The sequence below is a fragment of the Protopterus annectens genome, chromosome 12.part0, assembly GCF_019279795.1.
Source record: "Protopterus annectens isolate FY-2018-M chromosome 12.part0, PAN1.0, whole genome shotgun sequence".
In the NCBI taxonomy this organism is placed as follows: Eukaryota; Metazoa; Chordata; order Ceratodontiformes; family Protopteridae; genus Protopterus; species Protopterus annectens.
Window position 1 is genome coordinate 1,070,547,427 of NC_056746.1, and position 27,217 is coordinate 1,070,574,643.

Below are 27,217 nucleotides of genomic sequence, written 5' to 3' on the forward strand. Positions count from 1 at the left end.
GGGCACACCTTCTTCTGCCTACTGGGGCAGGCTCAGGTTGTTCCTCCTCCGAGTCACGCTCTGCCTGTGATGGTCTTGGCAATGGTGGGGGGCTGTTTGGCCCGGACCTATGCTGGTCCTGCTGCAGCAGTTTTCACAGGATCATATTATGTAGCATAGCACATACCATGACAATATGAGTACATGTAGTTGGTGAGTACTGCAAGGCTCCACCAGATGTTTCCAGGCACCGGAACCATGAATTGAGCAGCCCAAACACACGCTCGATTACATTTCGTGTTTGTGCGTGTGCCTCATTATGGCATTCCTGTTCAGGTGTGTGTGCGTTTATGATGGGTGTCATCAGCCACGGCTCCATTGCATAGCCAGCATCCCCCACTAGGTGACCATGAGGGATGTCCCCATTGGCAAATGTCTGGTACAGCTGTGTCAGATGCCAGATATGGGAATCATGGTAGCTTCCAGGGCAGCCAGCACACACATTCAGTATTATGCCCTGGGCATCACACACAACCTGGCAGTTGATGGAGGGGAAGCCCTTGCAGTTAAAGTAGACCCTACCCCGCTCACCAGCTGGTGCTTTGATGCATATGTGCGTGCAGTCTATTGCACCCACTACCTCAGGGTATTCCGCTATTTGCTGGAAGAGACACATATTGCTGGCCAATACCTCACGGGAATTGGGGAAATATACATGATCACCGACATGTGCTGACATGGCATCCAGGAACTGGTGCAGTACCCTGGATGCTGATGCCTGTGATATCCCCATCATATCACCAGTTGGTCTCTGGAAGATACCTGTTGCTAATATTCTTAGGCCAACACATACCTTGGTTTCCTCTGGGATGGGTTCCCCTCTGTTGGTTCTGTGTGTGAGGCGTGGCCTGCACAGCTCAACAATTTGCTGCATGAGGTCTCTGTCCACTCTATAGCGCTCCACTATCTCCAGCTCATGTAGCCCCTGATAGGTTACCCTGGGCCTGTACACTCTTCTCCGTCTCCTCACTGTGGGTTGTCCAGCAGCATTCGCATTGTCACCACCCTCAGCATGTTGCATATGTCGCCTTATAACAGCAATGGCAGCCCCTAACATTTCTTTGTCTCAGTAAAGCTTTTTCAGTTTTCACTTCTATTAGCTTACTGCAGTGTTGTGGTGTCTCTGAGAGAAACATAGTGGAATGTTGTTTGCAGAGTTTTAAGTGCTGTGCTGTGCTGGGCTGGTGTACTGCCTGTGTAATTGCCTGATTCTGATTGTTTTCACCTGCTAGCTCTACTAGTACTCCCTGGTTAACTTCCTACTATTTGTTGTGCTTCCTTTTCCCTTTCTGTTTCCTCAGGGGGGGGCAGCACCATGCACACAAGCGCAAACACGTTCACACCAGCTCACACATGTGCACACATGCTTACACGGACTAAAACTTGCTTGTTCTTGCTAAAACGCACGCACACCAGCGCAAACGCACTTACACAACTTTAAACAACCTTAGACATGCTTACTCCAGCTTAAACATGCGCACACAGGTGTACACGCGTGCACACAGTATTACTCAGCTATACAGGCGTGCACCCACACGCAAACACGTTGCAAGCTCTTCTACAAGAAACTTTAGTGTTATCCACGGCATACACCTTCAATTTCTTGCCTTTAGCTAGGGTACCTGTTGACACACCTCTTTCAGTGATGAGTAACTGACAGCAAACACATGCCGCTCTGCTCCAATGAGCTTCACTTCTTTCATACATACCCCCCTCATGATGTCACCTATCTTCTACTCTGATACTCCCCTTATTCTACTCCTACACTCCACTGATTGTGCTCATTTGCTATGTAAACGTGGGATTCACTATCCTTACCCTCATTTGCATAAGATTGCCTACTAATGCTTGGTTACATCTCTTAGACTGAGCTTCCCCCCTTAGCAACCTCTACTCAGAAGCCATGTTGTCTTCGGCCTGCCATTCGCTTGCATTGTAAATTAGGAATTACAATAAAATCCACATTTGTGGATTTTAGTTATTGGTTTTCTGGTTTTTAGAGCACAGCACATTTGCACGGTGCTGCGCTATGTTTAAACATTGGCAATCGGGATAAAAAAAAAAAACTTTTATTTTGCATCGGTGAACATTGCCAATGGCCGTATATTTGGCCATTGGCATGCTTCCTCAACTGGATGCAACCTTTATTTAGTGCTGTCATGGCTCCGTTTTGCTATTTGCAGAATGGTACTCAGTTGTCAACTGAGTACATTTCTACAAATAACACTACTCTTACTCGGACAGATTCGGATTTCCTGGATCGCAAATTTATCTAATTTGCATAGCTTTCAGCTGCAATTGAAGTAATTTGCATATCCAAGCCCTGTCTGTGTAAGACTCATTTTAGGAGCTCTGTTGCACGCCCTTACTGGCTGTTCCTGAATCGTTCGGTGGACATGTTGGCTGCATGGAATCTTACTCTACTCTTAGACTCCATGCAAGCCTTCGTGAATCCAGCCCTATGTATTTTACTCCCACACTATGTAGATGGATTGCTGACATTTTGTTGTACTTTATGGGGGCAGGGGGATGCTGCAGTCTTGCGTGTCCTCCTTTGGATGAGATGGCTAGTAACTACAAGCCTGTTTTTGGTTTGCCATACATACCTTTTTGCAATATTATCAGCTTATCAATTTTTTTTTATAAAACCTAGGCAATTTATGCTTCACAGGCAACATGCACTGAATTTGTAGATGAAACACTGAAATATACAGTTGTTTGCTAGCAGCAATATCTTCATTAGTTGCAGATCTCTTTAATGTGGAATTATTCAGATGACTTTTATTTCAGCAGAGATTGCTCATATTTACTGATATAGAGTGGACTTTTATGGTTGAAATGTTTTGAAATGGAGAGTTTTGTCATTATTGCTTCATACGTTTTGTTTCATTACTTTTTGGAAAAATGTTCAAAAATACTAATTTAAAACACACTCTAACAAGTGTTGCTGTATTATTACAAGGAATATAATTTAATATAATCGAGAAGGTGAATCAATGAGCATACATGTCTGTATGGTCCTAAAAATGTGTACAAGAGGCCTGTGGTTTGAAAATAGCCCAAAGGTAAACTTTATCCACCACTGGTCAGATGCATTTTCTTTGAATGCTATTTCCCTGACTGAGTTTTAAGGACAGAGAAGCTTCTGTTAGTGTTGTCTGTTTTCACTGTGAGACTGTATTGTTTTGTGTAGTAAATGTCCATCAGTGTTTGTACTATAAAATTTGAAATAAAAGTTTAAAATTAAATCTAAATATCTGAAATCTTTGTAGAAGTAAAGACAAAAATAGTATGCATATTGATAGGCTTTAACAGCGTTTATGTTAACTGGGGAGAAATAGCCAAGTAAAGGGACACTGTAATGGCTGTGTGCGTGTGTGTGTGTGTGTGTGTGTGTGTGGGGGGGGGGGGGGTGCTGCTGTGTGTATAGGGGGACCGTGATCCACTAACCTGGCTAGTGCCCAATTTGACCAAGATCCCGCTCTACATATATTTCCTGTACTTTGATTTTTGTTTCTGCTTTGTTTGCATCTTAAGGAATATTGTCATAGTAACATAGTCACAAAGTGACATGTTATCTGCTTCCCAGTCACTGGTATCATCTTGCAGCAATGAATCAAGTAATAAATGATGTGTTTTTAAACAGTGCCCTTTCTCAGCCAAATGCCCATAAAAATGAGGGATTTCTAAATACCCCCACACACACACACACACACACACACACACACACACACACACACACACACACACACGTACACACACACGCACGCACGCACACACGTGCACACACACGCACGCATACACACACACACACATACGCTCGAGCACACACACGCGCACACACACACGCACACACACGCACGCACACATGCACACACAAACACACACGCACACACACACGCACACACATGCACACACACACACACACACACACACACACACACACACACACACACGCACACGCACACGCACACACGCACACACACACACACACACACGCACACACACACACACACACACACACACACACACACACACACACACACACACACACACACACACACACACACACACCAGGCAGAGCATCAGCATTCCCCTTGAAGTGAAATGTGGTGACCTCAGTGCTGATTAGACATTAGTTAAGTAAAGGAGGTGCATGTAGTGAAATATCCCGAATGGGGAGAGTTATGGTAAGGATTTGCATCCTGCAGAAAACTCAGGATTGTATTATACATTCAGTCAGCTCGTATTAAATGAATACAGAATCTGAGCAAAAGGTCAGGGAATATACTTTCTTGACTATCTGAGTTATAGCTTCTTTTTATATGTGCATATGAAGATAAATGTGTTTGCTATTCAGGTATGTGTACGTGTGATTACATATATCTACAGCTATCTATCTATCTATCTATCTATCTATCTATCTATCTATCTATCTATCTATCTATCTATCTATCTATCTCTATCTGTCTGTCTATCTATCTCTCCCTCTTTTTCTCACTATGTCTGTATGAGTTTGTGTGTGTGATATACATGAGTAGTAATATATAAGTAGCAGGGGGTGTGGGGGGCAGCATGTGTTGACTGGCACGGGATGTTAAGGTAAGTTCAAAAAATGTCAACAGTTCAATTTTAAATTGTTGACATTTTTTGCTTTGCTATTTTGATTGGTTGCTATCGTTAATTTCGACAATGTTTTTTGAGAAGAAATTACTCGCTAAAACATTTTCGAAATTATGATAGTAAACCATTCTTTATATATATATTTATAGATATAAACACACAGACCTATACATATACATATATATATTGTGATCAATCTTTCAGATTTATTAGCCCATCCCTGTATTATCTGAAAGTGTTCATTTCACTTAAGGATTCGGAACAATTCAATTTGTTAAGAATAATCTGTCCTGCTCCGTGTTTCTGGTCTAATAAAACACTGAGAAATGTGCATGAAATTCAGAGGCCTTTAGAAAAGGTGGGTGCAGAATAGTATTTAAAAAGGTTCTTGTTTTGTTGCCAAGTAACTTAAGTTTTTTTTCTTTTCTTTTCTCTTTCTGCCAGTGTAGGTCTGTGCATAAATCTAATAATCCAGTTGAGCAAACAATTGTGTTTACTGACAGCATTCAACATGAGCTCACTCACAGCCAATCAGAACTCTGTTCATTAACAACTTCCCTTTTGTGTACTTTAATACTATTTTGAGTTACTTCAGGTTTAAACAAGCCTGTGTTCAAACTAGTAGGTGATTAATTCCATTTAAATGAGGAGATAACAAACTACAGTTGGAATGTATCAACAGGAAGTCTTGTTTTTTATTCCTGCCAGGTTTTAGTCATCAGGAGTTAAGGTGATTCCAGTTATAAACAAATCAGTATAATTTTATTTTTCATGTTTCCCCTGTATAGTATAGATACAGGAGGAAGTCTGTCAGTTAATGAAAATGCTGCACAGAAAACTGCTTACTGTTTTGTGTGAGCAAACCTGATGAAGGGCAATTAGTAGCTGAATGTCCCTGCTGTATTTTCAGAGTATTTATTTTATGAAGTAAAACCTAGAGTAATTTTACTTTTGCTTCATATAATGTTGGAATATGTAGAACAACTGTCTTTAAAACATGACTTAGAAGCCAGTCACTCTATTGTCTGAGAACCAAACACATGGGCACAAATATTGGGATGAATGGTGAATGCCATAATACGGTTTATTGTGCTGCCTGAGGCAGTTCATTAACTTTTTATGAAGTACATCATTTCTTTTACTTGGAAAAAGCCCCTTAACCCAAATGTTTCTTCATAACTGACCAAATCTGAATAAGGCTGCCAGTACATAACAACCACTGTGTAACTGTGTTCAGTTCCAGGCACGTAGCAATGAGTCATTAGTAATGTTTTTTTTTTTTTTTTTTTGCTCTGGATAATACAGTTATATAGCCAGAGAACAATGGCATGGACAAAAATCTTGCCCTGAGATCTGTTCATTCAATATGCATAATCCTTCATACCACCACTACTCTGTATACAGAATAACGGGCAGAGCCTATCTTGCAGAAACATCATTAGCTGGAGAATCACAGTCACTGGTTATGGTGGTCACATCTTCCTTTATACAGTATGTCATGGACAGACATGCTAATGGGCAATCAGCAGCCAATAAAGTAATCCTTGAGCATATTAGGCAGTGCTGGGCAGAATGAAATGGACTCCACAACATACTGTGCCTCATTATGAAGAACATTCCTCATTTTGTGTCTTAAAAATTGTGTTTAATAAAAAACATGGTAAATAATTCTGAATCCTATTAATCATATTAACTCAGCATAAAAAAAGTTTAGTAAGTATGAAGAAACAGTTACAAACCATGGGGAGAGCTTCCTAGTTGAATTTGTTAGTAAGTGTTCTGTGTTTCTTCCATTTGTTCCATACTAGTAGAGATAGTGTTCTACATTTTTGAGCAGGAGATGGTTGGGAGTTTGTATCCACAAATCGTGGATCTGCAGTGTGTATGAATGTACACTTGAACAATGTACGAACTGGTAGTAGGTCATCACCCTAAACTCAAAGACCGGACAAAAGCTGAAATAAGAATAACTATTGTCTCCACATCATAAAACATGCTAAAAGAAACCAGAGCAGGTCACTGCCGTCAAATGGTTAGCATGGCTGTGCTTTATTTCAGCATATTACTGCATGTCAGACATGTTCAGTTTTTGTTATCATAATTTATTTCTCAGTCAGATATTCCTAGCTGGGAATAAGTGAAGACTGCCAACCTTTGCAGCACTGTCCTTATGTAACATGTTACACACTGTTTCAAGCATCTGTTTTTGCACAGGATTTTAGGCTTAACGGTAGACAATTAAACCGTTTCCTTATGCATTTCAGTACCTTGGGGCTGCCATATGGAAAATTAATTTCTGATCTCTTACCTTAAATAATTGCTATTTAGTCAGAATCTTGCTTGCGAAAACAACTTTGTTCTCTATTTATGCAAAAGGAAACTGCTGTACAAAGAAATAATACAGCTTCCTTCCACAAATGGAGTTATACAACACGTGTCTCTGGAAGCACAAAAAAGACAGGAAGGAAGCATAGGTGGACTAAAGAAAAGAAGGGAGTGCTGGCCTAGCTTTACATTCCAACACACTGAGCAGGTGATAGCATTCTTTCAGCAATAAAATAATAACTTTGCAAGTTTATAATGGCTATGTTCAGTTGGAAAGATATCAGAGAGTCTCATTTCCAGGACTAAAGCTGAATTTTAACTCAACTCCAAATGCAAAGTGAAGAATGAGTCCTGTATAAAATGTATTGCTTTAACTGAATTGAAATGTGATGGAAAGCAGCAAAAAGCAATATATAATATGAAAATGTGCCCTTGGGCCTTTGCCAAGAGTGTGAACTGTTACAAAACAGGTTGTACATTCCCTAGAGAATGCTCCCTATTCAGGGACTATAACACATTAGCCGTAATTTGTCAGACATACAGTGCACAGCTTTATAAACATAAGGTGTTCTAATTTCAACTCAAAGCTACCCAAGCATAGCCAGAAGTTTGCACTGTGTATGTGGTGCATTATGGGTGTACACATTTATAGAAAGATGGGTGTATCAACATTTAATAGAGTTATATTTCCTACTTATGAAGAGAACAAAGAAAAGCCTAGTTTAGATTTGAATGAATAGCAACATTCCATCCAGGTGCACCATACCCCTTCAAAAGAAAAGAAGAAAAAAAAACGTACCTTCTTTAAACTGCAGGTATTTTCTTAGGCAATATACACTAATATTTCTTTGTTACATCAAAACATCTTTAAGTAGTTGCATTTTTCAGCATTTCACCACCTTATTAACAAGAAAATAAATCCATATTTCACAAAAATGTTGTTCTAGGCTTATCAGTGGTTTATGATTATTCTACACAGTTTCACACTTTAATCCATTAGTGCAGGTGAAGTTGCTTGAAGTGATGCCTTGCTGTTATCCATTTACATGGAATAAACAGAAGTAACTGGATGGGTTGTTAACAGTACTGAGATTCAAGCATGTAAAGTAATACATATAGCTTAACAGAGGCATTTTTAAAGTGTTAGTTTACTAACATCTACAATACAGGTACATATCTTGTCATTGTTTTGTTGTCAGCTTCTGTGTCATTTCTAGGTAATTAACCATTTTATTCTGGACCACAAGCCTGCATGTGCCAGGAGATGAGGTGAACCTTTCCATGCTTCTTAAACATTACCTCTGCCCTTACATTTATTGTTGTATGATGCTTTTTGCAGGCCACTAATGATCAGGTGTAAGTGTGTGTGTGTGTGTGTGTGTGTGTGTGTGTGTGTGTGTGTGTGTGTGTGTGTCTTGCCTGCAGTGTGTAGGTCACTAAAAGTATACCTTTGATCCCTCTATAGCACTACTTCAGCAAAAAGAAAAAAAGTTAACTGTATGAAGTTGCTGATGATTTGTGCACCTGTACCTGTGTCCAAACATACCTGTACCTGTGTCCAGACATATTTTAGGCAGAAATAGAAGATTATGATGTGGTTTCTGATCATAGCAATGTTGTTATTAATTCCAGACATGGAGGTCAAGACACTCACCTTGACAGCAAAACTCAAGAGGTGATTCTTGATATCCATGTTGAAAACACATAAAAAGTTGTGTTATAATCAGAGAGAAATGATCACAGCTCTTTATAGTGCATAAAGCTTCACCTGCTGTCATGTATTACAATAGTTACAGAAAGAAAGTGTAAGAGCAATGAGTGTTTATAGCTTAAAAAGCTGTAACACACAGAGCTGTCATAGGCAGCGCCCACCACAGAAAAGCAGAGGGAAGCAAGGGAAGCAGGGACTTTAAAACATGATAAATACTTTATTCAGATTTCCAAAAGATAAACAAACTGTATTAAGTGTTTACAATGTAGGTTTTAAATTTGCACTTCCTGCCACCCTTCTATAGTGGCTGCTGACTGTTGTTAATGCTATAGTACAAGAATAGAGCTTAATTGTGGTGAAGGGTGCTTAACAAAAGCTTGTTATGCATTTTTCTACCTTTCTTATAACATGAATGTGCTTAACAGGCCTGTCTTTTCCCTGATTTTGAAGTATAATTGTGCTACAATAATTTTGGAATATTGTTCAATTAAATGAGAGCAAGCTAAGCAAAGACTATTAAGTTCAAGCTGGTTATCAAAAATTAACTTTTTTTTTTTTCAGTGGAGGTTGGAGCATCTCTGATGACCTTCATGTAAATGGAGACCTCATGCAACCTCTTCTGAAATATAACATAGTCCAAGTTTGAATTGCTTTGAGTAAGTTACATATCCCTATCAATAAAACTTCATTTGGCCATCAGGTAGTAGTTAAACATTATTTGCTTAAATGATTGTACATTAAATGACCAGATACCTAATATTTTGTCTGTTTCCTCCTATGTTTGTAGCAAATACCCGAGTGCACATAGTACTCTCTACTATACTGCAATGTTAAGACTGTTGGGTTTTTGTTACATGATTTATAGGTTTATAGGTCCATTTGTAAGTTTGAGGCTAGAGGCCCTTGTTGGTCATTTTAAGCCTAGCCAATTTCCCTTTTGGTGTTTGAAATAACCTATCCCATTTGGTGATAAACTGTCCTTTTCCATCCTATGGTCAAGAATTATGTATTACCCCTAGTAAGAATCTTCTTCTTCTTTCGGCTTTTTCCTGGTTAGGGGTTGCCACAGCGGATCACCTGTCTGCTCATGATTGGCAGTGGAGTTTTACAGTGTCGAGTTGCCAGTTCGGTGCCCAACCTTCCACGGAAGGCACACACACACACACACACACACACACACACACACACACACACACACACACACACACACACACACACACACACGCGCACTCATGCCTAGGACCAATTTTATTGTATCCAATCCACCTACAGCATGTCTTTGGGATGTGGGAGGAAACCGGAGCACCCGGAGGAAACCCATGCGACCACAGGGAGGACATGCAGACTCCGCATAGAAGGCACCCCAGCTGAGCATCGAACCGGAGAACCTCTTTCTGTGAAGAGACAACGCTGCACCACCATGGCCGCCCTATTACCCCTAGTAAGAATAATACCATAAATAACTTGAGGGGACTCGAGCTTGGGATGAAGCATTTAGAAGCTACCTCTGTCCATTAGTAGTACACAGGGCAGTTCTGAGGTAATTATTTTGTCTCCCATCCATAGATCCTAGTTGCACGTGAGTATGGACAAGTATGAGCTTTGTTTTATACTTATAGGGAGTCTGTTCCAGAGCAGTATCCACTGTGAGATATATTTTCTCCCCAAACCATTCTGTTGATGTTGCAAAAGAAGTTTAGATCTCTAGACTGAGTATTTCTGATGCATCTGATATTCTGATGTGCAGTAAATCCATCAGTATTAGGTCAAAGGATGCCATGCATGTTAGACACAGGTCACTTCGGAGCAGGCTGTGGGATACTGAGTATAGTGACAGGGCTTTGAATCAGTCCATGTAGGACATATTTTTTAGGCTTTGTATCTTTTTAGCAGGATATCTCAGTTGTTGTATGTGTCAGGACAGATTCATGCCAAAGGGGACATTATATTCAATGACTGGCATAGTGAGGGTTGAGTAAAAGGGGGCAATGACATCCTTAGATCTAGATACAATCCCTTTGTATATAAGCTTTTCAATATAGAAAGCCTTTCTTATGACAATAGACATATGTTAGTTGAAAGTTAGGTCACTTTCCACATAAGTTCCCAAATCCTGACCAAATGGGTGAAGTCTTAGGGGCATATTGTCAATATGATTGTTCACCAGGGTAGATGACTTCCCAAAGGATGCAATAATGCATTTTTCGACATTTAGTTTCAGTCTATGATTTTGGCACCTGTTATTTTTTTTTTGGGGGGACAACAATGGCTAAGTCATTTGGGGATTCAGTGACTGCTGCAGTCATCTGCATACTTATTCAGCCAGAGCCCTTTGGTATTGGCTTTTACTTCAGAAAAGTAGATGTCAAACAGGAGAGATCCCAGCACAAAACCTTGGGGGAACTCCACTAGTGACCCATCTCTTTGTGAAGGTGACTTTGCCTATTTTGATTTCCTGTATTCTACCTGTGAGCCAGTTGGCAATCCAGTGGGTGACACAGAGGTTTATTCTCAGTTTATTTAGCCTTTCTACTATGCCTGAGTGGGGATTTTGTCAAAAGATTAGGCCAGGTCAAGGTATGTGGTGTGTACAGTTTTACCTTCTTCCATTTCTTTGGTGACCTTTTCAGAAAAGTTCACCAGGTTAAGTAAGTATGACCTGCCTTTGATAAATCCAAACTGAGACAGGTACAGTGTTTGGGGGTTCCCTATATCCTTACTGATTAGTGCCATGATAAGTTTTTCCATGGTTTTGCATATGAGGTTGGTCAGGCTTATAGGTCTGTAATTGCTTTGGACTATGAAGTCCTTTCTTATGCAGTTGAATGACTATAGCTGTTCTCCAAAAATTTGGTACAAAACCTAAAAGGATGCTAAGTTTCAACAGTGTTGTTAGAAGAGTAGCTAAATTGTGCTTCATGCTATTCCAGATGTATTCAGGGATATTGTCAGGACTCACTGAGGCAGTATTTTTAGCTTTTGATAGTGTTTTTAGGACTTGATTTTATGTGAAAGCTGGAGGTAAACCATTTTCAGGTATAACTTGAGGGATAGTTAGACAGGGGAGAGGTATATCTTCAGCCTCAGTGTAGGTAACATCATTCACAACCAGCTCAGCGCATTGCTGAGTTGTGCTTCTGAGATTATGGACATAACTAAAAAAAGGCTTGTGATTAATTTTGGCTTGAGTAACTATTTTAGCCTCAAACTTGGTTTTGGCAGATTTTAATGAGTTCCTAAGTTGTTTTTTTAATTCAGTGATGAGGGATATAGCATTCTGGAAATTACACTTTTTACTTTGATCATAATTCTTTTCCTTTTATTATAAAGCTTGTTGATATTATGGTTCTACCATGTGGATATGTTTCTGGAGTTAGTCCCACTAGGCTAGTAGCCTCTTTGCAAGGGAGACCCAAGGTGCTATTTATATTACTAGGGGAAGTTTGGCCAGGGCATCAGAAAACTTGCCCTACTCTTTTCAAAGAGTACTGAGACGCTGCTCGGCTGTAACACTTCTGGTTTCCATTCATAGGTTCATAGGTTCATAGGTTCATACTAGGCTATCTGCCCAAGGGCATTTATAAGCCTATCCAGAATGTGTTTGGCTTTCGCCACCCATTTTAAATTTATTTTGCTATGCCCTTTTTCGAGGTTAGTATACTGTGCCTCTGTCTAACAGTGACACAGAAGTGATACCTGGGGTAAACCTACGATCTCCCATCCACTCATCAAGATTCCTCTTGAAGAGAGTCAATGAGGGACTCTGCCTAACCTGGACTGGGATTTTATTCCAGAGTGAAGGGAGCCTCTGGGTTATGAATCTGTCCCTCCAGCATGTCCTATTTATTTCAGTGCTGAGGTTCAAGTCTCTCGAGCGCGTAGCTTGATGGGATTTGGATTTTCTGAGGTGCAGCATGAAGGCAGCTTAGAGAAACTGCAACAAAGATGGAGGTAGTATGAATGTTGGATAGCATAAAAAAAGAAGAGGAATGTGTGCAGGACGAAGCAGAGTCAGAGAGCTGTCATTCGAGTGGTGAGGTCACAAATGAGGGATCAGATGAGTTATTGGTGAAGAAGGAGATGGTTGGAGTGAAGAAGAATGCTGATGTGAAGGTAATCGAACCTTCACAAGATTTGGAGTACCTGTTCCAAAAAGATCTGTTCTATAGGTCCAAGTCGGAGTGTGTAGTTACAACCCTTCAATTGGGAGGGTTGCAGGATGATTACATGAAAGAAATGGTTATGCAGAGTGAACCAGAGAGTAAAGTGACTGCATCATGGGGTGATATTATAGACAAGCTTCAGAAAGAGGAGAAGAAAGAAATTTCAGAAGAAAGAAAGCCGTATACATTGATGGTGAAAGATGGAAAAAGCAATTAAGAGAAGAAGAAGGAGGAAGAGAGATCCCGAAGAAGAAGTTTGTTGTAAGGCTCAGTGGAAAGAAAAAAAAAAGAACTAGAAAGGTACAATGTGTGGGACACCGTTATTGCACCCTTGGGAATACCACCCAAAGATGTAAGAGCTTTCATGTATATTAATAGAGAGACTTACTGTGACATTATATTTGAGACTGGACAATACATGTAATGTTTTTAGAGAAATCTGAAAATAAAAGAAAGACTGTAGTCCATGGAACTCTTGTGTGGTGCAGACTTTTTTATAGAGAAACAAAAAAGAGAATTATTATGCAATTTTTAACTGTGGTAGATAAGGAAGCATTGAAAGACTATTTAAACATAGTAAAGAAGCGTTGGGCATTGTAAAAGTATATGATGACAGATGTCTATGGCCTTGGGGATGGGATTGTGGGATAATTTTGAAGATGGCAAATGATAATATTGTGCATATTCCAAGTGTAATAATTGCTGAAGGAAATAGAGGATATGTAAGATATAAGGGACAGCTACAAACCTGCTTTTTTGTGGAAAAGATGATCATTTAATAATATGTAAGATATAAGGGACAGCTACAAACCTGCTTTTTTGTGGAAAAGATGATCATTTAATAAGTAATTGTAAACAAAGAAGATATTTTGTTTGTGGGGAAGTGGGACATGAAGCAAAGAAATGTAAATTGATGTGTAAAGAATGTGGGAAAATGGGCCATAATTCAATTAATTGTGATGAACACTTGCATGTTGAGCAAGAACAGCAGCTGCAAGGATATGTGCACGATATAAAAAATAAGGAAGAGAATCAACATGAAAAACATAATATCGTACAAGAGGAAGATAAAAATATGATGGGTAAAGGCAAAAAATTGAAGGTGAGCAATCAGTACTGGAAATAAGTGAAGAGGAAGATAATAGTTGAAAAATAGTAACAGGTAAAAAAAAGTTCAGTAGGGAGAAGGGTGAGACATAGGAAAAGAAAACTTAAAAATGTGATTATGAAAGAAAAAAAGATAAGTATTAAGATGGAAAATAATAAATTTAGAAGAACCTGACAGCCTTATCAATAAATGTTAAAATTTTAAAAGATTAAGTATTGTGGAATGGTATATATTATTCGATATGTGTGTAATTATTTTACCTGGGAGTATTGTATGGAACATGGGGAACGATACATGTTCAGGAAATGCTGTGTTATGTTGCAAAATTGTTAAGGGTTTAGATTATACTTTAGCTGAGTTGTGAAGAATAACAGTGGTAGATATAAGATATAAGGCAGTCGTATATGGATTCATTGCAATATATTCATATATGAGAAAAATATTATAAAAATAATCTTAAATGGATGGTTGTGTAAAGAAATAACAATAGAATGTGGGATAAGACAACGTTATCTAGCAAGTAGTATTTATTTGTGTTAGTCATGAATCTGATTGTAAATGCAATGAATAAAGAATTGAAAATGGCAAGGTACAGAATAATAGAGGGAATATATATTCCAGTTACTCTTACTTATGCAGATGATATAGTTCTAATTACTAAGAATAGGAAATAGATGGAACAAAGAATTAGGAAACTAAATAAATATTTCACTATGATTGGTCTAAGCATTAATAAGGATAAAAGTAAAGGAATGGGATTTTTGGATGAATTAAAAGGTATTTACTTTAACGATGAACAGGTAGATATTCTAGGAATAATATTTGGGGTTAATATGAAGAAGGAAATACAATGGGAAAGATTGATACAAAATCTGAAATAAATATGTATATTTTGGAGATCATATAAATTATCATACAAGAAAAGGGTCTGGATAGAGAGATGATAAGTCATCAAGCAAAGGAGAGTAGTATTGTTAAAACTGAATTCATCCTTGAGTCTTGGTGAGTACCATCATGAGGTGCACCCTGTTTTTCACAAAATCTCGCCAAGACAATACTGATATATAGACTGTGTTTTATATAGCATATTTCATGTGCAGAAGTAGATCAAAAATAAAAAAAATATATGTCTGGGTGCACAAAACCCAGGATAAAAAAGTGCCCAATCCTGATAGGCATACTGGTGCCAGGACTGAAAAGAATGACAGTGTAGAATCCTTAAAGTACAGAAACATTCTTACAATGGAGCTAAGCAAGAGTAGCAGTCCACAAAAATCCCCAAAACTGACAGACCAAAGAACAGCCATAATATTATGCAAAAAGCCCAGAATTTCCAGACACAAGATATACAAAAAGATTATGAGAGAAATTAGAGGAAAGAAAAACACTTCCACAAGAAAAACTGTAAGAATCCTCAAATAAAATGTGTTTATTAATACAACAGATTTGTGAAAAACATTATGTAGACCATGAAACTTTGATCTGTTTGGAAAAAGAAGCATATGAGGAAGTGTAAAAATATAAACAACAAAACCAAGAGATTTTTGAAAAGTATAAAAAAAGAAATATTGACATGGGAAAGAAAGAGATTTGATAAGGTGCAATAGTTATGCAAAGTCAAAAGCCAAATTAATCAATACAAAATGGCAGCCCCAAAGATATTTGAAGAGAAATATAGGCAAGAGAATCCAGAAATGGAAAGCTTTACAATACAAAAAATAAGAAGACAAAGAGGAGAAGCAGAAAAGAAGATTAGTAATGGAGACATTAAAGAAACAGAAACTGAGGTTATGGAGTACCTGTGAAGTGAAGGATTCAGTATAGAAAATCTAACTCAGAAAACACCACAGCAGGATAGAGCAATAGACGTCCAAATTAAGGAGAAACCAGTGGAATGGGAAGCAACTGAGCAGTTGCTTTATGAAGTTATTTTGGACCCTTCCACAGGAAACCAGTATAAGTGTTCACTTGAAGCTGGACAGCAAGGGAAGGATCAGGAAACTGTGGCGAGATAGCCCAATGAGTTCCCATATCACAGTAATGGGTGACACAGGATAAAATTGAAAAGAATGTGCCACAGGAAGATGCTATAGAACTCTCTGTAGAATGCCCACAGAAAATGGTGAACAACAAAGTGTGCCCTCAGTTTAGAAGAAAATGAGCTAAGAGAAGAGTTGTTTGACTTAATAGAGATAGATAGACATATTAAGATCAATGAAAGAAATAAACTGCAGAAGGTCAGTAAAATTCAAAAAGTCAGAAGTCTGTTAAAACAAATGAATACAGTAATTAGGACTGTCCATAGAGATCTGTGCGATATAACAGAAGTAAACAAGATATATTACTGTGCAGCTAATTTAATAACAGATACAATTCTACCACAAGAGCACAGGGTAGTAAAGGAAAGGAAGTGGAAAATCAAATACCATCATGGAAGTATCAAATAGAGAAAACTATAAAGCAATTAAGACAAGAAGTGTCACTATTAGAAGAGTATAGAAGAGGCAACAGATCAACAAAAATACTCATAAAGATAGACATGATAAAAGCAACGCACAGTATTATAACGGAGCAGGATCTATCTTGTACTATTGCAAATAATAAACTACATATCTCAGCACAGGCATAAAAACATAGAAGATCTTATCCTTCTACTTTCGGCTGCTCCCGTTAGGGGTCACCACAGCGGATCAACTGTTTCCATTTCTTCCTGTCCTCTGCATCTTGCTCTGTCACACCAACCACCTGCATGTCCTCTCTTACCACATCCATAAACCTTATCTTAGGCCTTCCTCTTCTCCTGTTAGCTGGCAGTTTCATCCTTAGCATCTTTTTCCCCAATATACTCAGCATCCCTACTCAGCACATGTCCAAACCAATGTAATCTTGCCTCTCTGGCTTTGTCTCCAAACCTTCCAACCTGGGCTGACCCTCTAATATACTTATTCCTAATCCTGTCCATCCTCATCACACCCAGTGCAAATCTTAACATCTTCAACTCTGCCACTTCAAACTCTGACTCTTGCCTTTTTGTCAACGCAACTGTCTCCAACCCATATAACATAGCTGGTCTCACTACCTTCTTGCAGACCTTCCCTTTGACTCTCACTGGTACTCGTCTGTCACAAATCACTCCTGACACTCTTCTCCACCCACTCCATCCTGCCTGTACTCTCTTCTTCACCTCCCTTCCACACTCACCATTACTCTGAACTGATGATCCCAAGTATTTAAACTCATCCACCTTCGCCGCCTCTAGTTCCTGCATCCTCACCATTCCTCTATCTTCCCTCTCATTCACACACACATATTCTGTCTTAGTCCTGCTGACCTTCATTCCTCTTCTCTCTAGAGCATATCTCCACCTCTCCAGGGTCTCCTCCACTTGTTCCCTACTCTCACTACAGATCACCTCTCCAGGGTCTCCTCCACCTGTTCCTTACTCTCACTATAGATCACAATGTCATCTGCAAACATCATAGTCCACGGGGACTCCTGTCTGATCTTGTTTGTCAACCTGTCCATCACCATTGCAAATAAGAAAGGGTTCAGAGCTGACCCTTGATGTAATCCCATCTCCACCTTAAATGCATCCGTCACTCCCACTGCAGACCTCACCACCATCACACTACCCTCATACATATCCTGTACCACTCTTACATACTTCTCAGATATTCCCGACTTCTTCATACAATACCACAACTCCTCTCTAGGCACCCTGTCATATGCTTTCTCTAAGTCCACAAAGACACAATGCAACTCCTTCTGACCTTCTCTGTACTTCTCCATCAACACTCTCAGAGCATAAATCGCATCTGTAGTGCTCTTTCCTGGCATGAAACCATACTGCTGATCACTAATCATCATCTGCCTTCTTAACCTAGCTTCCACTACTCTTTCCCATAACTTCATGTTGTGACTGATCAATTTAATCCCTCTGTAGTTACTACAGTTCTGCACATCACCCTTATTCTTAAAAATCTGTACCAAAACACATTTTCTCCATTCCTTAGGCATCCTCTCACTTTCCAAGATTTCATTAAACAATCTAGTTAAAAACTCCACTGCCATTTCACCTAAACACCTCCATGCTTCCACAGGTATGTCAACTGGACCAACAGCCTTTCCATTCTTCATCCTCTTCATAGCTATCCTTACTTCCTCCTTGTTAATCCACTGCACTTCATGATTCACTATCCGCACATCATCCGACCTTCTCTCCCTCTCATTCTCTTCATTCATCAGCCCCTCAAAGTACTCTTTCCATCTGCTCAACACACTCTCCTCACTTGTGAGTACATTTCCCTCATTATCCTTTATTACCTTTACCTGCTGCACATCTTTACTAGCTTGGTCCCTCTGTCTAGCCAATTGGTACAGGTCCTTTTCTCCCTCCTTAGTGTCCAACCTTTCATGCAACTCTTCATATGCCTTATCCTTAGCCTTCGCCACCTCTCTCTTTGCCATGCACCTCATCTCCTTATACTCCTGTCTACTTTCTTTATCTCTCTGACAATCCCACTTCTTCTTTGCCAGCCTCTTTCTCTGTATACTCTCTTGTGCTTCCTCATTCCACCACCATGTCTCTTTGTCGTCCTTCCTCTGTCCAGATGTCGTACCAAGCACCTTTCTAGCCATCTCCCTTACTAACTCTGCTGTAGTTACCCAGCTATTTGGTAACTCTTCACTGCCACCCAGTGCCTGTCTTAACTCTTCCCTGAACTCCACCTCACAATTACCCTTTTTCAATTTCCACCATTTGATCCTTGGTACTGCCCTCACACTCATCCTCCTCTTCTTGATCACCAATGTCGTCCTACAAACCACCATTCTATGCTGCCTAACTACACTTTCCCCTGCCATGACTTTACAGTCTCCAACTTCCTTCAGACTGGCCCTTCTACATAAGATATAATCCACCTGTGTGCATCTTCCTCCACTCTAGTATGTCACCTTATGCTCCTCCCTCTTGTTAAAATATGTATTCACCACAGCCATGTCCATCCTTTTCGCAAAATCCACTACCATCTGATCTTCTGCATTTCTTTGCTTAACACCATACCTACCCATCACTTCCTCATCCCCTCTGTTCCCTTCACCAACATGCCCATTGAAATCTGCTCCAATCTCCAGTCTCTCATACTTGGGTACAGTCATCACCACTTCATCCAACTCACTCCAAAATTTTTCTTTCTCATCCATCGCACACCCAACTTGTGGAGCATATGCACTAACAACATTCATCATTACACCATCAATTTCCAGCTTCATAAACATCACTCTATCCATTACTCTTTTCACCTCCAAAACACTCTTAGCATACTGTTCCTTCAGGTTTACCACTACGCCATTTCTCCTCCCATCCACACCATGATAAAACAATCTGAACCCACCTCCGATACACCTAGCCTTGCTCCCCTTCCATCTGGTCTCTTGCACACACAATATACCAGCCTTCCTTCGGTCCATCATATCAGCTAGCTCTCTCCCTATACCAGTCGTACTGCCAACATTCAAAGTTCTGACCCTCAATATCACAGTCCTAGCCTTTACCTGCCTTCGGGCATGCCTTCCCCCTCTACTCCTCCTTCGGCCAACAGTAGCCCAATTTCCGCCAGTACCCTGTTGGCCAACAGTACTGGTGGCAGTCATTGTTAACCCGGGCCTCGACCGATCCAGTATGTATATCTGTACTGTTGTCCACATGTATGATTCGGCAAAATTTTACGCCGGATGCCCTTCCTGACACAACCCTCCCCATTTATCCAGGCTTGGGAGCAGCACAAAGAAATGCACTGGCTTGTGCATCCCCAGTGGCTGGGTTAAGATACACAGATAAATATAAAGGAAAAGTACAAAATAAGCAATTTATTGATGACTCTAAAAAGTTCTGTAGAGAATTGGGAAACAAGGTAAAAGGAATTGAAAGACCACCCAAAAAAAGAAGAAATATATACAGTTTAGAGAAATATCTATAAAGATCCTGTGGAACATAACAAAGATGCTAAATGGATAGAAGAAGTAAAAGAAAGAATAAGAAGTTCAGAGGTACAAGATATGAAATTGGATGAAATAATAGCCAGAGAGATTGAGAAAAAGTTAAGAAAAGCCTCCAATTAGAAACCCTAGGCCCAGATGCAGTACCTAACTTCTGGCTTAAAGTATTAACATCTTTGCATGAAGATTTAGCCATGAGTAAGAACTATTTATATGCGCACCCCAAACAGACACTAACCTGGTTAACAACAGAAAAAAACAATACTCCTACTCATAGCTGGCCTTAGGCATAGGCCAACTAGGCAGCCACCTAGGGCACCACTGTAGCAGGGCTGCTTTTCCAGTATTTATTTGGTGTAGGTAGACCAGGATGGGGGCACCTGGGTGGTGTGGGGGGCGCGGTGGAGCCCTTTTGCCTAGGGCACCAGCTGACCTAAGGCCACTGCTGCTACTTAAGAGTGAACCTGCAAGTTATCCTAAAAATTATAAACCAATAACTTGCCTTCTGACAATGTATAAACTATACACCAGAATTGATGCCAACAGAGTTTATAGTCATATACAAGAAAATTGAACCATGGCAATAGAACAAAAGGGTAATAAAAGAAAGTTATATGTAACAAAGGATCATCTGTTGCTAAATAAAGTCATAATGGAGATCTGTAAAAAGGGGAAGAATCTAAGTATGGCATGGACTGACTACAAAAAAAATTATAGTAACCCACATTCATGGATAAAAGAATGCTTAAAATGTATAAGATACACCCTACAATGATCAATTACATTACAATGACCATGAAACAGGGGCAGACCACTTTGCAATTAAGCCATGATAAAGGACACATTATTATTCCAGAGATAAAAATTCAAAGGGGGATATTCCAAGGTGACTCCCTGTCACTGCTACTATTCTGTCTTGCCCTTAACCCTTTAAACAGTCTACTTAACAGATTAGGCCATGGGTATAGTTTGGCTTCTAGAAAACAACAGAGTGTAAAGACCTGTCATTATCTCTTTAGCAATGATTTAAAACTGTATAGCTCATCAGATGAGGAACTGAAAGCACAACTGCAAGTATTCAGATTTTTTTCAGATGATGTGAGAATGTCATTTGATCTTGATAAATGTGCAAAAGCAACCTTTAAAGCAGGAAAACTGCAACGACCAGTAAAACATCAGTTTGGGACAAGAATGCGATATAAAAGAACTTGAGCAAGAGGGAGTGTATAAATATTTGGGAATTGATGAAAGATCAACAATAAAACATGAACAAATGAGAATAAAACTTAGTAAGGAATATTTTAGAAGACTTAAATTAATTCTGAAAACAGTGTTAACATCTAGGAGGAAAATTCAAGCTATAAACTAATTTGCTCTTCCTGTCCTAACTTACAGTTTTGGAGTGATTGACTGGCTCCAAAACATGTTGGATAGATTAGACAGGAAAACAAGAACAATGCTTCATGCTCACCAAATGATTTATAAAAATCAGTGCATACTAGGATTATATATTCCCCATTCTGAAGGAGGTATGGGCTTCCTTGAAATTGATTACATGTATAGATCTGCAATTATGCAATCCACAAAGGAGGGGCCACAATTGACTCTGGTAACTATCGCTCCATAAGCCTGACTAGCCTGGTCTGCAAGGCTATGGAGCCCATCATCATGGAACTCATTAACAAAGACATTGGGAACCTCCAAACACTTGACCTGACCCAGTTCGGCTTTGTTAAGGGCAGATCATGCCTACTAAACCTGGATGACTTCTTCGAGACAGTCACCAAGGCCATAGATGAGGGAAAGGTGATTCACACAGCCTACTTTGACCTCACCAAGGCTTTCAACACCATGCCCCACTCTGGTATTACAGAAAAACTCACCAGCATGAACATAAACCCCTATGTCACAAGATGGGTTGCCAACTGGCTTAAAGACAGAACTCACACGGTAAGAATAGCAGGCTCCAGGTCCAACTCTAAACCAGTCACAAGTGGTGTCCTGCAAGGCTCGGTCCTGGGACCCCTACTGTTTGGCATATACTTCTCAGAAGTACAGACAAACACAGGAGGACTATGGCTAACCAAGTTCACTGATGACTGCAAACTGGGAGCCATAATTGACTCTCTGGCTGACATGAACATCCTCCAAAAAGGCCTTACTGAGACGGACACCTGGTGTCAAAGTCATGGCCTCAAGCTAAATGCCAAAAAATGCATAGTCATCCCGTTTGGGAAAAACAAAACCCCCACGAATTACCACATAGGTGGCAGCCCCCTTAATACAGAAGAGGTAATAAGACATCTGGGGACCCAGGTAAATAGTAATCTCTCCTTTGACAATCATATTACCAAAGTAGTTAGGAAATTCTTCTATGTGGCCCATCTAATTACTAAAGGGTTCGCATCTAGAAAGAAAGAGTTTATAGTGCCCCTCTACTCATCACTCATCAGACCCATCGTAGAACACAGTGCCCCATTTTGGATGTACCTCACAAGACACTTCCAACAGCTGGAAAGACCACAAAAGTACCTCACCAAGAGGATTACTGCCCTCAAACATATGTCCTATGCAGCCTGACTGAAAAAACTCTGGCTGTACTTAGTGGCATATCGCTTACTCAGAGGTGATCTCTGCCTGACTTACAAAGTCATGTCCAACTCAGAATTGATGGACATGCTCCACCTAAAGAAATCCAAGTCACTGCGAGCCACGTGCTCTAGTGAGCTAAATCTCACCACAACAATAAATAGAACATGCTAGAGGGATAGATGTCTGTCACAGAGACTCCCCATGCTTTGGAACAAAATTCCAAACTACATTAAGCTGAGCCCCTCACTAACACTCTTCAGCAGAAACCTTTATGAGTGGATGGGTAACAGAAAATACATCCTGGGATCACTTCATTGGTTCTGTTTGACAGAGGATCAGTTAATTAATCAATGGGGTGGCAAAAGTCAACACACTCTGGCTAGGCTTATAAATGCCCTTGGGCAGATAGCCTAGTACCTACCTATGAACCTATGAACCTGTCATGGGACTGCACACATATCTACTGACCTCAAAAGACCCAAATGTAGTGAAAGTTTTGAAACATGAGGAGAATAAATCTAAGAAGACTTCCCTGCTTAGTCTAGCAGAAGCATATCGGTGTCAAGCAGGAATGGAAATCAAATCAGAAGTAGATAAAAATCAGGCAGCAACAGAATGTGCCAAAAAACAAAAAAAAAAAGAAAAGAAGGTGAAGGTTCAGATGAGAAAGCAAGAAATGTGGAAAATGCATAACTATAATTGCAAGCATAGAAAACTTCTGGAATAACCTCATGTTTATCAGCATTAAATGCAGGAATGATTAAGGAGATGTGAATTCAAACCAAAAGATGAAAGGTTAATATTGGTGACCCAAGATAGTGGGCTACATACATGTTGGTTTACAAAGTCCATTGAACATGTGGGAGAAACAGACAAATGTAGGTTTTGTAAAACAGAATTGGAAACAGTCACACACTTTGTTTCTGGTTGTGACATACTAATGGCAGAAGGACTGTACAATGAAAGGCATAATAATGTGGCAAGATTGTTGTACTGGAGATTGTGCAAACATTTTGGTATTGGCTGAAAAACACTGGAAACATGAACCACAAAGTATCACAGAAAATGAAGTCTACATCACATGGAATCACCCATTACCAACAGTTCAAAAGATAGATGTGAGAAAACTAAATATAGTGGTCCATGAAGAGAAGACAAAAGTAGCATTGATCATTGAAATCACTACATCCAGTGACTACAGTGTCTTGCATATAGAGAGACACAAATTAATTAAATATCAAGATTTGCAGGCAGAAATGAGAGCAATGTGGAAGAAAGATTCCCAGACAGTGCCAATAGTAGAAGGAACAATGGGTCTTATAAAAAATAATTTACAATCGTATTTAGATATGTTACCAATACATGTAACACCATACAAATTGCAGAAGGAGTCATTACTGGGTAAACTGTGGGTGCTGCAAAGACCACTTTTGGCTGGCATCAAAGATTGAAACAATAGTAATTTCATGAACTTTAATCCTGCTTTGACTTAGGAATGGGGACCGTTCCCATCATGGTATTAGAAATCCAAAAGATTTGAAGAAATTTAAAAAAGGGTATATTTAATAAACTGTTTTGATAGGTAAGAGTGAGGATTCAACAAGTGTATAAATGATTCCATCTAAGTAATTCATATGGGGCTCAAGACTAAATCCTGTGAGGATTGGAGTCCTGTATGTGAAGGAAGAAGAAGGACGAGGACTATGATTAATAAATCTGATGCAGCTTCAATGAATTTGTATAAAGTCTTATGTGGAATACAAGAAAAATAGAAGTATAATAAATGACGTATTGAAAAGTATGTATAAAAATGTTTGGGGAAGTTTAAGATATGGGTAAAGATGGAAGAACAATGTTAATAATGAGATTAATATTAAAATAAGATATTATTATGGAAATTAAAATCTTAAAATTAACAAAAGAACAGAAAAGATTGGTATGAAAATGTAGTGAGGGAATGTTATATTTATCTTTGAAAAAAACGGATAATGAAAAAAGAAAGGCAATTAAAATAAGGCTTATATGGAGCAAAAATGTATAAATGTAAAGACTTTATGTGCAGGTTAATGACAAGTAATCTGTCTGTTAAAGCAAATATGCCCTGTAAAAGGATTCACGAGAGGGTATGTAACCACTGAGGAGAGATTGAGATGACGGAGCATGTTTTCTTGAATTGTACAAGAGTGAGAGAATTGTGGTAAAATTATGTGAAATTAATGCACTGAATGATTCTGAAATTGTGAAGGATATAAACATGAACATGGTAGTGTATGGATACTATGGTAACAAAAAAAAGGAAGTTAAAGAAATTGATAAAAAGTTATTTTTATGTCTTATGGGTCATATGGAATGAAAGATTAAATGAAATAAAGTATAATGGGAAATGGATATTGAGAGAAATTTAGAAAAAGATATGTTTTTGGTTGTGGAAAAAAGAGTGGGGGGAGCAATTGAAATTTATGAAGGTATATGATGTTGGAATATTAGATATAAGTAATTGTAAATAATGTATATAATGTACATATTGCATATAATGTCAATGATATACATAATTTGTTCTAATCAATAAAGAACCCCTACTCTTTTTGCATATGGAGTGCTAATGTTGGTAACACTTCCTGTCTTCTGGTCCAGGGGCGTAGTTGGCTTGGAGAGGCAGGAAGAGAATGGAAGAAGAGGCTAGCAGAGAGTCATGCAGTATTATGGAGGGAGAATTTGAAATGGGGAAGGAAAATGTAGCTGATGCAAGATCGGAAGCAACAGTCGAGAAGGTGGAGGCAGCCAAGAGTGTAGATGAAGGAGTAGAGAAAACAGTTGAGCTTTCACTAAAAGGTTTAACTACTGAGGGGTGTTGGATTTGGAAGAGATTTTTGAAAGAAAATCTCTTCAGAAAGGAGGTACTGGAACAGCAATGTATGGTTACAACCCCCCAGTTGGGAGAGTTGCAGGATGATGTATTATTGGACTTGGTTAATGAAAGTGAGTCAGAAAGTGGTAAGGATGTATGCTGGGTTAACTTAATTGAGAAAATTCAGCAGGGGAAAGAAGTGATCATGAAACCTAAATCTTATGCAAAGATAGTGAAGGGAGCCAAGAAAAGAAGGAAGGAAGAAGTTGGAGGTGTTAAAAAAGAGGTCTTTTACTGTACGTATTGAAAATAAAAACAGTTCTGATCTGGACAGATATAAAGTATTGGGTATTAAAACAAGCAAGGTAAGAGCTTTTATTCATAATAAAAGAGAGACATTTTTGTGACATTATATTTGAGACTGGTCAAATAATGGAAAATCTTTTGGAAGAATAAGAAAAGAAGAAAAATAACTTACCATGGAGTTTGAATGTATTCAAAGCATCTTACAGAAAGAGGGAAAAAAAAACAATGTACAATTTAGGACTGAAGTAGATAAAGAGGCTTTAAAATGATATTTATTGAAGTTATGTAAAAATGTATTAGATGTGTCAAAAGTATATGAAAATAGAAGTTTATGGACTGGGGCATGGGATTGCAATGGAATTTTGAAAACTGAACATGAGAGTGTTGTACATTTACAGAGTGTTATAATTGTTGATGGAAATACAGGCATGGTAAAATATTGGGGCCAGCATAAAATATGTTTTTGTGTGGTAACAAAGATCATTTAATTGGTAATTGTGAAAAAAGATGTTTTTCATGTGGGAAAATTGGACATGATGCAAGGGGATTGTGAAATGAGATATTACAAATGTAATAAAAAGAGTCATTTGGGGGGAATGTGAAGAAAAAGGGGAAAACAGAGAGAGACTGATGCTGTGAAGGTATTAACAGAGGAAGAGTAAAAGAGTTTAAATGGACAAAAAAGATGTAGAAGTAAGGGAAATAGAAATAGAGACTATGAATAATGAACTAGTTGTACAAAAAGTGAGCATACAGGAAGAATTTAATACAGGAAAAATGGAAGAGTAAGAATCAGGTTTGAGTGAAATTAAGTGGCATATCTAAAGCAAAAAAGAAATTCAATTGGTAAAAGAGTACACAAAAGGATAAGGAAATGTTTAAAATTATAACTTAATATGTGACAGTTAATATGGATATTATTGTTGCAGGGGACTTTAATTGTAATTTAAGACTACAGAAGAGGAAGGCTTATAATGTTAGATTGGTATGGGACATTATAAAATAGGGACAGTTAAAAATTTGGAATTAAGAGACTTGCACATATAGAAGAGGAGATAAAGTAACTGAAATAGACAATTTTTTAGTGCCAGAAATGTAAGTAATAGCAAAATAAGGAGTTATATTGATAGGATTTTCAGATTGCAGGGTAATTTGCATTATCATAAAAGGAAATGCTGAATAGGAGAAGGTTTAAAAAGAATAAACAAAGTGAAGCGGAATGTTATAGGGAGAGAGGAAGAGAATATGGAAAGAAAATGTAGGGATGAGAGAATTTTATAAAGATTGATCAGAATGGTGGTTAAATTTTAATGTGAAATATAAAAGGTGCTATGTGACATGGGAGAAAGAAAAAATATATATGAGCAAAATAAAGTATAAGAAGTTGAGTAACAACACAACTGATTGTTTAGAGAAGAAGGATGGACAATTCTTTATCAAAGAAAAGGAATTATATGAATTGAATACAAAGAAAACAGAGCATTCATTGTATAAAAAAGATACTT